We start from the raw sequence: 14,184 nt of genomic DNA, 5'->3' as shown, positions 1-14,184 counted from the left end.
TAGGGGATAGCACCAACACAGTCCCCTACTACCACAAATTATGTGGTCGAGATTCCCACATTTGGGAAAGTCACAGAGGTCAGCACATCAGGAGTGCAATGGATGAGCCTCGCTCTGGGAAAACCACCTTCCTGATCATGGTATCTCTCCTGCCAGGTAAGCATGATAGGGACATATTTTAATGTGGTTTTTCTATAAAAAGAATTTTAAGAAACAAACAATATCAAAGTGATTGAACTAAATATTTTTTGATTATGCTGATACATGTGTATCAACTCACTATGAGTAATCCATACTTTCTTTATAATAGAGTAATAAAACTGTACAGTCTCCCCCAAAAGACTAAAAGAAAAACATAAGCCACCCATTCAGCTAAGGAAAGCAGAAGCAGCTGAGAAGGACTGAACTAAAGCAAGACAGCTTCCTGAACACTGCTGGATAGGGCATCAGATTACAAAAAGGGAAAACCTAAAGGTCTATGGAATAATAGAGTGCAGCCAGAAGAAATTTAAAGGGAAAGGAGAAAGAAAAAAGCCTTGACAGAATAATGGCAGCCAATGCCAGAAGCCAGTCGTCTTACAGAGGAGTCGAGTTACAGAATCTCCCTGGCTTCAGAACTGGAAGTAGACCTTGCCCCTTTTCGGAACGGTAAATCATATTAGAACACACTGTACTGTCCGTCTGACCAAATATTTGTCAAACAGTGAGTAATTGTGAAGTCCTTAAGAAATTCCAATTCTGACGCAAGATGGAGAATAAGAATCTTTTTTAAAGACAGAAAAAATAACCTGTTTTCTCCCCTATTTCTCAAGTGAATGTCATGACAAGGGTCACACTGGTCTACTCTGGGTAGATCACGTGACCATCACTCACTGTCTCCCGGAATGTTTCTTTCCACAATTATTTCTGAATTTCCTGCTATCGTGGATTTCCCTGGTGGCTCAGTGGTAAAGAATCTGCTTGTCAATGCAGGAGATGCGGCTTCCATCCCTGGGTCAGGAAGATCCCCTGGAGAAGGCAATGGCAACCCACTGCTGCATTTGCACCTGGGTAATCCCATGGACAGAAGAGCCTGGCAGGCTATAGTCCATGGGGTCACAAAGAGTCGGACATGACTTAGCATCCAAACAACAACAACAGGTCCACTGTCCAGTATTGGTTTTAATTAGATTTGAGGACAACTTTTAGATTACATTTATCAGCATTCTTCCCACTCTCCATATTTTACAGATTTCTCCTTAGGCAACAAAAATCTAATTTTAAAGTTTTTTTTTTTTCCCTCCTAATTCTCTGAAGAGGGTCCCAGAGTCAGATCTCTATTTGGAACTCACAACAGGGCAGATACCTGATGAGTAGAGGGACCCCCATGATTGGTGTTTATTTGTGAAACTGAAAGTGAAAGTCACTCAGTCGTGTGACTGAGTGGAGTATACTCTTTGTGACCCCATGGAGTATACAGTCCATGGAATTCTCCAAGCCAGAATGCTGGAGTGGGTAGCTGTTCCCAACCCAGGGATCAAATCCAAGTCTCCCACATTGCAGGCAAAGTCTTTACCAGCTGAGCCACCAGGGAAGCCCATACAGAGGCTCAAAGACCTCATGGAAAAGACCACTAAGAAGTTGGGGCTGTTATTAATAGTTGGCCCCCATCCACAATCCCTCTGCCTCTTCCCATCAAAAGGACACAACCGCAACCAGGAAAAAATGACTTCTCTTTAATTGGGGAGGAACTGTTCAAATGGAAAATAAATTTACCCTGAAGAGGATATCAGGATTGCTCTAGAGAAGGAAGGAGAAAGCTGTTTTGAGGCTCCTTCCAGGAATTTGCCCCTGGAGCCAATGGAGGCTTTAGGTGGAGTTGAAATGAGAATACTGGAAGGAAGGAGGCGCCAGGGGGCGCTGCTGGCTCACTGCTGGGGTGCGCTTCTCCCTGCCTGCAAAGTGGAAAGTCCTCAAAGGACAGAGGGCAGCAGCCTGGGGAGGTGTCAGGACACTCACAGGACAGGCAGGCAGTGTCCCCAGCAGAGGGAAGAGGGTACCCATCTCTCCTGACTGTAGCCGTGTTTAGTGACTGTACCATCTGGGAAAGCCGAGGAAACCAAAGAGTGAATCAATCATGCTTCTTGTTTTCAAGGACTTTTAGCCTACCACCAACTTTACTAAAACTATATATATATTTTTTTAAATAAATACTTTACATACCACATACCAAAATCATTTCCAGATGGATTAGAGAGCATCTGTAAAACTGGAGGAAAATAGAATCAAATAGTTAATACGAATTTGCAGGAGGAGGAGATTTCCAAGTTTTTATAAAAGCAGTGAAAAAAATGTATAAAGGAGATTGTCAGGTTTAATTATATAAAAATTATAACTTCTGGATATTAAAATGTGAATAAATAAAATATGAACAAGGGACTGAGAAAAATATTTAGCCAAAGTGTGACTGGGGAAAAAGGTTACTGTTTTTTTTTTTTTTTCTATAAAGAACACATAAAAATAAAACTAAAAAATTATCATGCCCTAATAGGGAAACATAAAAAAATCTTGAAAAGTCAATTCATAATAAAATACATTTAGGACACAAATATAAAAAAAGGAAAATATCTCACAATTACTGAAGAATTGCAAATTAAAAATACAGTGTCTTAAAAATACATACATGCACAAAATCCTTACTGCTAATGAAACTGTGGCAAACAGGATCTTCCATGCATTGCTGGTGCCAGCATAGGATACAATAATTTGGAAAGTACTTGCAGTTTGGCAACGTATATTAAGATTCTCTAAAACATTTATATTCACTGATTCAATAATTATGTCTCTGGAAATCCATCTTACCAAATATTAATTAAAACATAAAATAAGCATCTTAATGAACAGAATTGTTCACTCAGGGCCATTTATTCTGGAGAAAAATTCAAAACAAGGTAAATATCCAAAATGATTAAATAAATTACAGTACACAGTTGATTCAAAATGTTATGATGGTGGTGATGAAAATACTTGTACTACATGTATACTATGAAAATACTTGTACTACATCATTAAGTGAATGAAGAAGAGTCTAAAACTTTGTATTAGTTTGATTATTACCTTTTAAAAGTCAATACATTTTTCATAAAATATACAGACAAAAAGACTGAAAGAAGTTTTGTTTGTTTGGGGCTGGTTGTCTGGGGAACTATGAATGTTTCTTTTCTTCCTTTTTTAAAACTTCTTTTATCAAATTTCTAAAAATTCTTTATAACATAAACATTCATTTAAAAATGAAAAGTCACAAAAATCACTTGCATTTCTATGCATTAACAATGAACAATCTGAAAAGAAAATCAAGAAAACTCCACTTGTAATACATCAAAAAGAATAAAATACTTAGGAATAAATCTAACCAACAACATAGAAGACTTATACCCTGATAACTACAAAACATTGCTGAAAGAAATTAAAAAAGATATAGATAAATAGAAAGACATCTCATGTTCATGGATTGGAAGACTTTAATATTGTTAAAAATGCCTAGACTACTCAAAGTGGTCTACCTATTCAACATAATCCCTATCAAAACCTTGATGGAAATTTTTCAGAAATAGAAAAATTCATCCTTAAATGCATAGGGCATTTCAAGGGACCTCTGATAACCAAATCAATTTTGAAGAAGAACAAATTTGAAAGCCTCACACTTCCTGTTTCAAAACATTACAAAGACCCAGTAAGCAAAAGAGCACGGTGCTAGCATAAAGACAGAGAAATAGACCAATGGAATACAATAAAAGCCCTTCTGAAATAAGCCCTCGCTTACATCATCAAATGACTTTTGATAAGGGTGCTGAGACCACTTAGTTGGGAAAGGACTGCCTCTTGACCAAATGGTTCTGGGAACTGGATATCCTCATGCAGAAGAATGACATGGGACCCTTATACTACATGCAAAAATTAACTCAAAATGGATTAAAATCTAAACATAAACCCTAAAACGATAAAATTCCCAGAAGAAAACATAGGAGGAAACCTTCACGATATTGGACTTGGCAGTAATTTCTTGGATACGACACTAAAGGTATAGGCAACAAAAGCAAAAATGAACAAATGGGGCTACACCGAACCTCGGAACGTGAAAGGAGGCAGAGAAAAGGCAACCTAGGCAATGCAAGGAGTTATTTGCAAGTCATGTATCTGATGACGGGTTATATTCAGGATATATGACAAACTCCTACAATTCAACAACTAAAATCAAATAACTTGAATTTCAAAAGGGCAAAGGAATTCAGACACCCCCAGAGGAGATATACAAAGCATATGAAAAGATGCTCATTATCACTAATCGTCACAGAAATGCAAATCAAAACCAAAACAAAGTATCACCTAACATCCATTTGGGTGACTACTAGCAAAATATCCCAGAATATCAAGTGTTGAGGATGTGGAGAAATTGAAATGCTTGGGCACTGTGGCTGGGACTGTAAAATTGTGCAGCGGTCTCTATTGAGCATTCTTTTTAATATTTATTTATTTGACTGCCTCGGGTCTTAGTTGCAGCACTCAGGACACTCAGGATCTTCACTGAGGTGCAGATTCTTTAGCTGTTATGCATGGGCTTAACAGTCCCATAGCATGTGGGATCTTAGTTCCCCAACAAGGGATCGAACTTGCGTCCCGTGAATTGCAAGGCAGATTCCTAACTACTGGACCACCAGAGGAGTCCCGTCTATTGAGTATTGAAACAGTATTGAGGTTCCTAAAAAAAGTGTAAAAAGGAACTACCATGTGATCCAGCAGTCCCACTTCTAATATATATAAAAAGAATTGAAAGACAAACTGTGGTTATTCAGACTGGAGTATTTGGCAGACATTTCCTGGGGAATGAATGAAGTGAGCCCATCAACAAGGAAAACAATCAGTAGTCAATTATCAATAATAAAAACCCAGGCTTCAAGCAAAAATTCGCACTTTGGAAAACTTGTAGCTGCCACCATGAACTTCACAGCATCCCAATACATAACAACTTTACTGTAGTGATGTTAACAGATGTGACATTTTAATATTATATAATCAAACATTTAGAAGAGCTGCATAAGCCAGTGAATCAATATTTTCCAAAGGACTAATGCACAATATTGCAAAAATATACATGAGTAACGATAAAAGATCCATTCAAGGTACCAGTGTGTGTGTGTGTTAGTTGCTCAGTCGTGTCTGACTCTTGGCCACTCCATGGACTGTAGTCTGCCAGGCTCCTCGGTCCATGGAATTCTCCAGGCAAGAATCCTGGAGTGGGTTGCCATTTCCTTCTCCAGCAAGGTACTAGAGACTGATTTTTTTTTAATGTAAGAGAGTACAAAAAGGTCAGGGATATGGTTTCAGATTCCGACTGTAACTAATCTTTAAGAAAATATCACTGGGACTTCCCTGGCAGTCCAGTGGTTAGGACTGTGCTCTTCCAATGCAGGGGGTGCGGGATCAATCCCTGGTCAGGGAACAAAGGTCCCACATGAGCGAGGTGTGACCAAAAAGATAAAAATTAAAAAACTGAGGGACTGCAATAAAAATTGAGATAAAAGCAGAAATCAATGAATCAGAAGACAAAAATAAAATAAAACTTAAAAAAATGGAAGAAACTACCACTCATCCAGCTTTGGTATATCAAAGACTATCCATGAATATCTGAAAAGATAATTAAAGTTATCCTCCTTTTACCAGCTACATATCTGTGCCTCTACAAAAACAGAGTATTATGACAGACTGGATGCAGAAAGCAGATATGATATTTCTTCCTCTATTACACCAGACATTAAAGAGATTTGCAAAAATGTAAAAACAGTGCCACTCTTCTCACTAAACTTTTTTGTTATGGAAAATACCCTTATTTTTCCATAAAAATATGTGGTGCCAAAGAAGCAACTCTGGAAGTTTTTCCTGCATGCCCTAGAAAAGTTGATGGAGTAGTGTGGTAATGGGTGCCTTACAGATTTGGTAGAATGCATGCTTTTTTGAGAGTTAACTATAAACTTTAACTTTTTAACTACATACTTTCTTTCTATGGTAGTTGATTTGTCTCAGTCTCTCTTTTCTGGGGTCAGTTTTGGCAATTTAAATGTTCTAGAACAGTGATTCTCAAACTTTTTGGTCTTAGGAACTCTTTATATACTTAAAAATTATTGCGGATCCCCACGAGCTTTTGTTTACGTGATTTATTTATATCTACAGATATTGGCTATGAAAAGTGAAAGTGAAAGTCGCTCAGTCGTGTCCAACTCCTTGTGACCCCATGAACTATACAGAATTCTCCCAGCCAGAATACTGGAGTGGGTAGCCTTTCCCTTCTCCAGGGAATCTTCCCAACCCAGGGATCAAACCCAGGTCTCCTGTATTGCAGGCGGATTCTTTACCAACTGAGCTATCAGGGAAGCCAGTATTTGTTATAATAGAGACTAAAAATTGGGAAATTTAAAAACATTTACTTATTTTAAAATGGTAACAGATTTAAAAATATAGCAATGAATAAATCTGTATATTCACAATGTTGCAGTTATCTGTCGCTGAACAGAAAAGCTGCCACACAGTGGGCAGATGAAAACAGCACGTGGTTAGATCTCACTTCCCGTGGATCGGGAATCCAGGCAGGCTCAGGCTCAGGGTCCCTTGTGAAGGCTGCACTCAAGCTGTAGGCTCCTGCAGGGGGAAGATGGCTCCCAACACCCAGGGTTACTGGCAGCATCTCAGTGCTTTGGGGCTATTGCAGCAGGAGCCTCAGTTCCTTGCTGGCCACAGGATGCCTTCATTTCCTGCACACGCGCCTCTCCATCCAGTGTCTCCTGTGGGGATAGCTGCTCACCAAAGCTAGCGACTGGGGGCCAGCAGGCCAGGGATCAGCACCGTAGTTAATCTATTCGTGGAGGGTGACAGCCCAGCACTTTTCCCTGAAGAGGAGGGCATGATCACAGGGACAGGAATTGCAGGTGGGAGGGCGAGCATGGGGGTCTCATCAGAGGGCGTCCCCATACAGGAGCGATGGGGCAGAATTCACCCGTGGTGAGAGCCAGGGGCTCCAATCTTCTCACAAAGGAAGGCAAACTGTAGAAATCTTTTCTAAAAATTGTGGGGACTTCCCTGGTGGTCCAGTGGCAGAGACTCTGCGGGCCCAATGGAGGGGGGCCAGATTAGATCCCTTGTCAGGGAACTAGATCCCACATGCTGCAACCAAGACCTGGCAAAGCCAAAGAAAAAAGTGTACGAATTCCACATAACATGAGAAGCACAAGCCCAGGAAAAAGTAACTGATAAGAGAAACACATCCCTGGCTCCCCTGCAGGACATCGGAATCACAAGGTCTGGCTGTGGATATCCTCTGCAGGTTACCTGTGAAAGCTAGAAAACGGCACTGAGTAATTCTTCAGGTTGAAACAAGGGACAGTAGCATCTCTAGGCCTGCAAGCCTAGGAACAGGAGGATTAAAGGGAGGAGGGGCGTACTGAGGCCCAGGGGGCCTGGCATTCAGCCTCACCCCTACAGAGAATTCCCTGAGCTCAGCAGTTCAATATGATTGAAAATTACCAACCCTGAAGCAGGCTGCATATGAATCGTTGTCAGTGAAAAGACCTTCCTGTGTCCTTGGTTCTTTTCCACTGCTCACTTTGCGGACCAATGTTAATGAGCAAACAGAGTTAACTGACTGTGGCTGTCTATGGAATTTCAAACTAAAAATTGAAAGAGTTTTTTTTAAAAAATGAGGATTCTTGGATAAAGAAGATGTGGTACATCATACAATGGAGTATCACTTGGCCATGAAAAGGAATGAAATGATGCCATTTGCAGCAACATGATGGACCTAGAGATTGTCATACTGAGTTAAGTAAGTCAGACAAGACACTTACCATGTTATTTCTTATATGTGTAATCTTAAAAAAGGTACAAATGAATCTATTTACGAAACAGAAATAGACTCACAGACGTAGAAAACAAAGTAGGTGGGAGGGATGAATTATGAGATTCTGCCATAGACACACTACATGTAAACTGCAGAACTAAAAAGGACCTAGTGTACAGGACAGAGAACTCCACCCGATAATCTGTAATGACCAACACGGGAAAAGGACCTAAGAGAGTAGGTATATGTGAATGTATAATTCATTCACTTTGCTATACAGTGGAAACTAACATTGTAAATCAACTCTACTGCAACACAAAAATTTTTTTAATGTAGATTCTACCTTAAAATGGATCTCTACAAGGAGATCAAACCAGTAAATTTTCCTAAAGGAAATCAGTCCTGAATATTCATTTGAAGGATTGATGCTGAAACTCAAGCTGCAATACCAGGCCACCTGATTTGAAGAACTGACTCACTGGAAAAGACCCTGATGCTGGGAAAGATTGAAGGCAGGAGGAGAAGGAGACGACAAAGGATGTGATGGTTGGATGGCATCACCAAGGATCACCAACTCAATGGACATGAGTTTGAGGAAGCTCCGGGAGTTGGTGATGGACAGGGAAGCCTGGCGTGCTGCAGTCCATGGGGTCACAAAGAGTCGGTCACAACTGAGTGACTGAACTGAACTGAACTGAACTGATCTTAAAATGAACATATATTAGTAGCTCAGTGAAATTTCTGACCTCAACTAGAGTGAAATCTATGAAGCCCTTCTATGTCATTTTTTTTAACATAAGAGGATTTTAACCTCTCAGACATTCTAATGCTACTAGTGATGAAGATTAGACTAACGTACACTGAGAAACAGGGCTTCCCAGGTGCCTGCCAATGCAGGTTACACATAACAACACAGGTTTGATCCCTGGGTTGGGAAGGTCCGCTGGAGGAGAGCAAGGCAACCCACCCCAGTATTCTTGCCTGGGAAATCCCATGGACAGAGGAGCCTGGTGGGCTATAGTCCACGCAGTCGCACAGAGTTGAACACGACTGAAGCTACTTGGCGCACATGCATGAAGAGAAGTAGCACAGGATAGTGGCCACGATGCAGCCTCTGAGTTCCAGCTAGACAGTGTGGGTTCAGACAATGGCTTTTCCTGTGACCTTGGGCAGGCCACCTAAGCTCAGCTTTCTCATGTATATAGAATATGAATCCAAGGTTGACGTGAGGATCAAACAAATGGATGAGCACACAGGTAGTCCCTTTCCAGCAGTGTCGGCTACTATCACGTAGGTGACAGTACACGTTAGGCGCTCGGATCCCCACCTGCAATCCCAGTAAAGCGGGAGCCTCCTTTCCACACAACAGAGGTGGACATGGGACCAAGTTTTTATTCTTTCTCTTTCTGGTTTCTATTCTGAAGTTTCAGAGTGAGAAGTCGTCACAGAAATTTTATTTAGATCAAAAATTAAATAAAATAGTGTCTAAGCAGAGTCATCCACATTCAACAATCTATTTTTATTATTTTCTTTCCACACGTACACATGGGTACCATGAAGTGAGTTGTTTTGAACTGTTGCTAATTTCCTTTTGGAAGTCGTTTGATGACACTGTCATTGCAGCGAAAGACCAGCAGATGGCTGTCCACAAAAACACACAAATACCTGCAGGAAAAGGCTTTACAAGATAGTTTCCAAAGAACTGCAAAAATTAGTGCAAGAAAGCTATGGATGTCAATATTGAAAACACAGACTTTGTAATGATCTTAAGAGTACTTTTTAACAGACTTGGTTACCAAGGGAGAAGGAGGGTGGGGAGGGATGGACTGGGAGTTTGGGATTAGCAAACTATGATATGTAGATGAATAAACAACGAGGTCCCATTATATAGCACAGCGAATTACAATCAATATCCTGTAATAAACCATAATGGAAAAGAATATGAAAAAGAATATACATGTATACAACTGAATCACTTAGCTCTACAGCAGAAATTAACACCACATTCTAAATCAACTATACTCCAATAAAAATTTTTTAAAGAATATCTTTACATTTGAGACAAAAATTTAATTCTATTCTTCACACAAAAATCTTTGTCACACTGCCAGAAGAAGTATCTATGGGAGTATAACCTTCCCAGAGGGCAATTTACTTAATGCCAAAGTATTTAAAATATGTTTTTCTTTGATGAAGCCATCAAAAAATAAATATACCTAGTCATTGATCTAAGATATTAAGCCTGAGCTAAAAAATCTATCTACAGCAGTGGTTCTCATTTTGGGGTGGTTTTGTCCCGTGGGGGGACATTTGATGATATCTAGGGATGTGTTTGTCACAACTGGAGGGGAGGGGCTGGGACAGGCATCCAGTGGGCAGAGGCCAGGATACCCTAAACATCCTACAACACACAAGACAGCACCCCTCAACAGAGACTCATGTGGCCCCAAATGTCAACTGTGCTGAGACTGAGACACCCTGGACTAGAAGCATGTGCCTCGTGTACTGTTTTTGTAAGAGTGAAGCAGTGAAAACAACTTGTGTCCAAAACAGAAGACTAGCTGAATAAATGATGAATGACTCATCCATACAAGACAGTTATTAAAAGGAATGTTGCAGAAGTATAATTATTGTGACAAAACATTCTGTGGATAAAGCTTACTGAACTGTATATGCAGTACGAGCCCACATTTTAAAGGGCTACATACACAGCTGAGGGTGTAAATAGGTGGTTTATCTCTGAATGTAGCATTCTGTATTTTATTCTTCTTTGTGCTTATCATTAAACGTTACTTTTTCTCCAATGAACATCTTACTGATATTAGAATATTACAATTTTAATACAAATTTGGGTACCACAGCAGTTGATAACTTTTGAGAGAAAAATATAACAAAAGTTTGAAACTAAACCTTATAAACTTCAAAACACTGATTTTTTTCATTGCATTCATCTAATATTTCAACTAGCCATTTCCTTAGTACCAGTCACGTCAAATGATTTTCCCCATAAATGCTGGGCGATATTTTGCCTTTTCCTATACTGAAATTCTTTTTTCTATAGTCAGGAAGTCTAAGAATGGATGTACCACAATCACAAATGTACTTCCCAAGTATTTCACCACTGAATTTCTGGCCGTCTTTTGAGCACTTGTTGTTCGTTCAATCTTCCTGTTGTGTCCAACCCTTCATGACCCCATGGACTGCAGCACACCAGGCTTCCCTGTCCTTCACCATCTCCTGGTGTTTGCTCAGACTCATGTCCCTTTTGAGCACTAGTAAAACCTGAATGCAGCTGTAAGCTTTCTCTGAAGATGTATACTCGGTACTAATGCAGTTGTGGTTGATCACTACCAGGGGAATTTAGGCAATTGTATTTTTGTCTATTTATGGCTGTTAGCCATGCCCAGGTGGTGCTAGTGGTAAAGAACCACCTGCCAATGCAGGAGACACAGGTGACTTTGGTTCAATCCCTGGATTGCGAAGATCCCCTGGGGAAGAAAATGGTAAGCCTGGAGAATTCCAGTATTCTTGCCTGGAGAATCTCATGGACAGAGGAATTTGGTGGGCTACAGTTCACAGGGTCACAAAGAGTCAGACATGACTGAGTGACTGAGCATGAGCCCTGCCAAGACATAAAAGCCCAAAGTTATGAAGTCTCATTTAGATTACAACTAGTAAAACAAGAAAGCAGGTTTTTGGATTTTCTGCTGCAAATTCTATTAATAAAGTCTTTACAGCCAATGGATGACATTTTAAAATAACTGAACTGAAAAATGTCCAAATTTTAACACTTAAATTACTTGTTAAATAGAAGCAAAATCTAGAACATATTCTTTGTGAGCCAAAGATAGCCAGGTATTAGCTGTGCCCCATTATCCAGGAAAAAGTCAATGAGATTATTTAATCTGTTTCAAGTATAATTTCCCTCCAAGGAACAGAAGAGAAAGGCTCAAGAAAGGCCCCGAACTGGAAGGATTAGATTTGAGTCCGAGCGAATCACTCTTATGCACTCAGGTTCACCTGCAAAATAATAGGAGGTTATTGACCCTCACTTCTGCCCTGTATCAAAACCCAGCTCACCCATTTCGGCCTGCGTAACCACTCCGTCATCTGTAAGCATGTGTGTCCTCCTGGCCACCAGGTCAGCCGACCACTCTCCGGGTGTCCACTGTACTCTGTCCATATCTGACTATGAACAGACAGATGCTCAGTATTGGGGAGGTCCTCAGGGATCTCGGCCAACCTCACTTTATCCCAACAGAGGAGATTACACGGTTTTGAGTTGAATCAGTTGGAGGGCCTGGGTGTCCAGGCGGGGGCCTTGGATGCACGACACGCCCCCAGATAAGTGGGCAGCGCGGGGAGCATTTGACCTTAGGTCCAGAGGGAAGAACTTCACTCACGTACTTTCTAGAAACAGACTGCAGATGTTTCTGCCGGCCTGAGAAGCCAGAGGATGAAATACCACAAAAGGATGTTCCAGGCTATGAAAAATAACTGCTAATTTAAAAAAATAACATGACCACTCATTTTTCCTGATATCCACGTGAGTTGTGCTCAGAAAAGCTACCGCTTCACAGAGTACCAGTGATTGGGTTTCTACGGGCAGTGGACTTTGCAGCGTAGAAGCCGCAAGCACGGAGGCCGGCGGTCTGCACACCAAGCAGGGGAGTTTGTGGGGTTTTAGGTCAGGTCCTGGAAGATGATGCTCTGAAAGTGCTGCACTCAATATGCCAGCAAATTTGGAAAACTCAGCAGTGGCCACAGGACTGGTAAAGGTCAGTTTTCATTCCAATCTCAAAGAAAGGCAATGCCAAAGAATGCTCAAACTACCGCACAATTGCACTCATCTCACACGCTAGTAAAGTAATGCTCAAAATTCTCCAAGCCAGGCTTCAGCAATACGTGAACCGTGAACTTCCAGATGTTCAAGTTGGTTTTAGAAAAGGCAGAGGAACCAGAGATCAAATTGCCAACATCTTCTGGATCATGGAAAAAGCAAGAGAGTTCCAGAAAAACATCTATTTCTGCTTTATTGACTATTCCAAAGCCTTTGACTGTATGGATCACAATAAACTGTGGAAAATTTTGAAAGAGATGGGCATACCAGACCACCTGACCTGCCTCTTGAGAAACCTGTATGCAGGTCAGGAAGCAATAGTTAGAACTGGACATGGAACAACAGACTGGTTCCAAATAGGAAAAGGAGTATGTCAAGCAAGGCTGTATATTGTCACCCTGCTTATTTAACTTCTGTGCAGAGTACATTATGAGAGACACTGGGCTGGAAGAAGCACAAGCTGGAATCAAGATTGCTGGGAGAAATATCAATAACCTCAGGTATGCAGATGACACCACCCTTACGGCAGAAAGTGAAGAGGAACTAAAAAGCCTCTTGATGAAAGTGAAAGTGGAGAGTGAAAAAGTTGGCTTAAAGCTCAACATTCAGAAAATGAAGATCATGGCATCTGGTCCCATCACTTCATGGGAAATAGATGGGGAAACAGTGGAAACAGTGTCAGACTTTATTTTTTTGGGCTCCAAAATCACTGCAGATGGTGACTGCAGCCGTGAAATTAAAGCACGCTTACTCCTTGGAAGGAAAGTTATGACCAATCTAGACAGCATATTCAAAAGCAGAGACATTACTTGGCCAACATAGGTCCATCTAGTCAAGGCTATGGTTTTTCCTGTGGTCATGTATGGATGTGAGAGTTGGACTGTGAAGAAAGCTGAGCGCCGAAGAATTGATGCTTTTGAACTGTGTTGTTGGAGAAGACTGAGAGTCCCTTGGACTGCAAGGAGATCCAACCAGTCCATTCTGAAGGAGATCAGTCCTGGGTGTTCTTTGGAAGGACTGATGCTAAAGCTGAAAGTCCAGTACTTTGGCCACCTCATGCGAAGAGCTGACTCATTGGAAAAGACTCTGATGCTGGGAGGGATTGGGGGCAGGAGGAGAAGGGGACGACACAGAATGAGATGGCTGGATGGCATCACCGCCTCGATGGACATGAGTTTGGGTGAACTCCGGGAGTTGGTGATGGACAGGGAGGCCTGGCGTGCTGCAATTCGTGGGGTCACAAAGAGTCTGACACGACTGAACTGAACTCTAGTGTCCCCATCACCTCCGCCAGGTGCCCCCGAGGACGGCTCCGCCAGCACTCCACCTCCCGGCGCTCAGACTCCGCCTGGGCGACAGGGGGCGCGCGCAGCCACGCCTAGCCTGCCCCTTCGCGGGAGCCCCATCCCTGGTTCGCGCAGCCGCCTTAGAGCCCGCCGGACGATTCCTCTTCCGGGGCAGCGCGGAGAAGCGTGCG

General features: G+C 41.5%; 1 non-coding gene across 1 annotated transcript; it reads right to left on the bottom strand.

The window, feature by feature from the left end:
* LOC113904516 lies at positions 1-164 on the bottom strand. The gene has a single exon (XR_003514539.1). It is a non-coding gene; the product is annotated as a U1 spliceosomal RNA (small nuclear RNA).
* Positions 165-14,184: the final 14,020 nt, after the last annotated feature.

This window comes from Bos indicus x Bos taurus, chromosome 14, assembly GCF_003369695.1.
Source record: "Bos indicus x Bos taurus breed Angus x Brahman F1 hybrid chromosome 14, Bos_hybrid_MaternalHap_v2.0, whole genome shotgun sequence".
Taxonomy (NCBI): domain Eukaryota; kingdom Metazoa; phylum Chordata; class Mammalia; order Artiodactyla; family Bovidae; genus Bos; species Bos indicus x Bos taurus.
The sequence above is the reverse complement of the archived record's forward strand: the minus strand, read 5'-3'. Positions and strand labels throughout refer to the sequence as shown.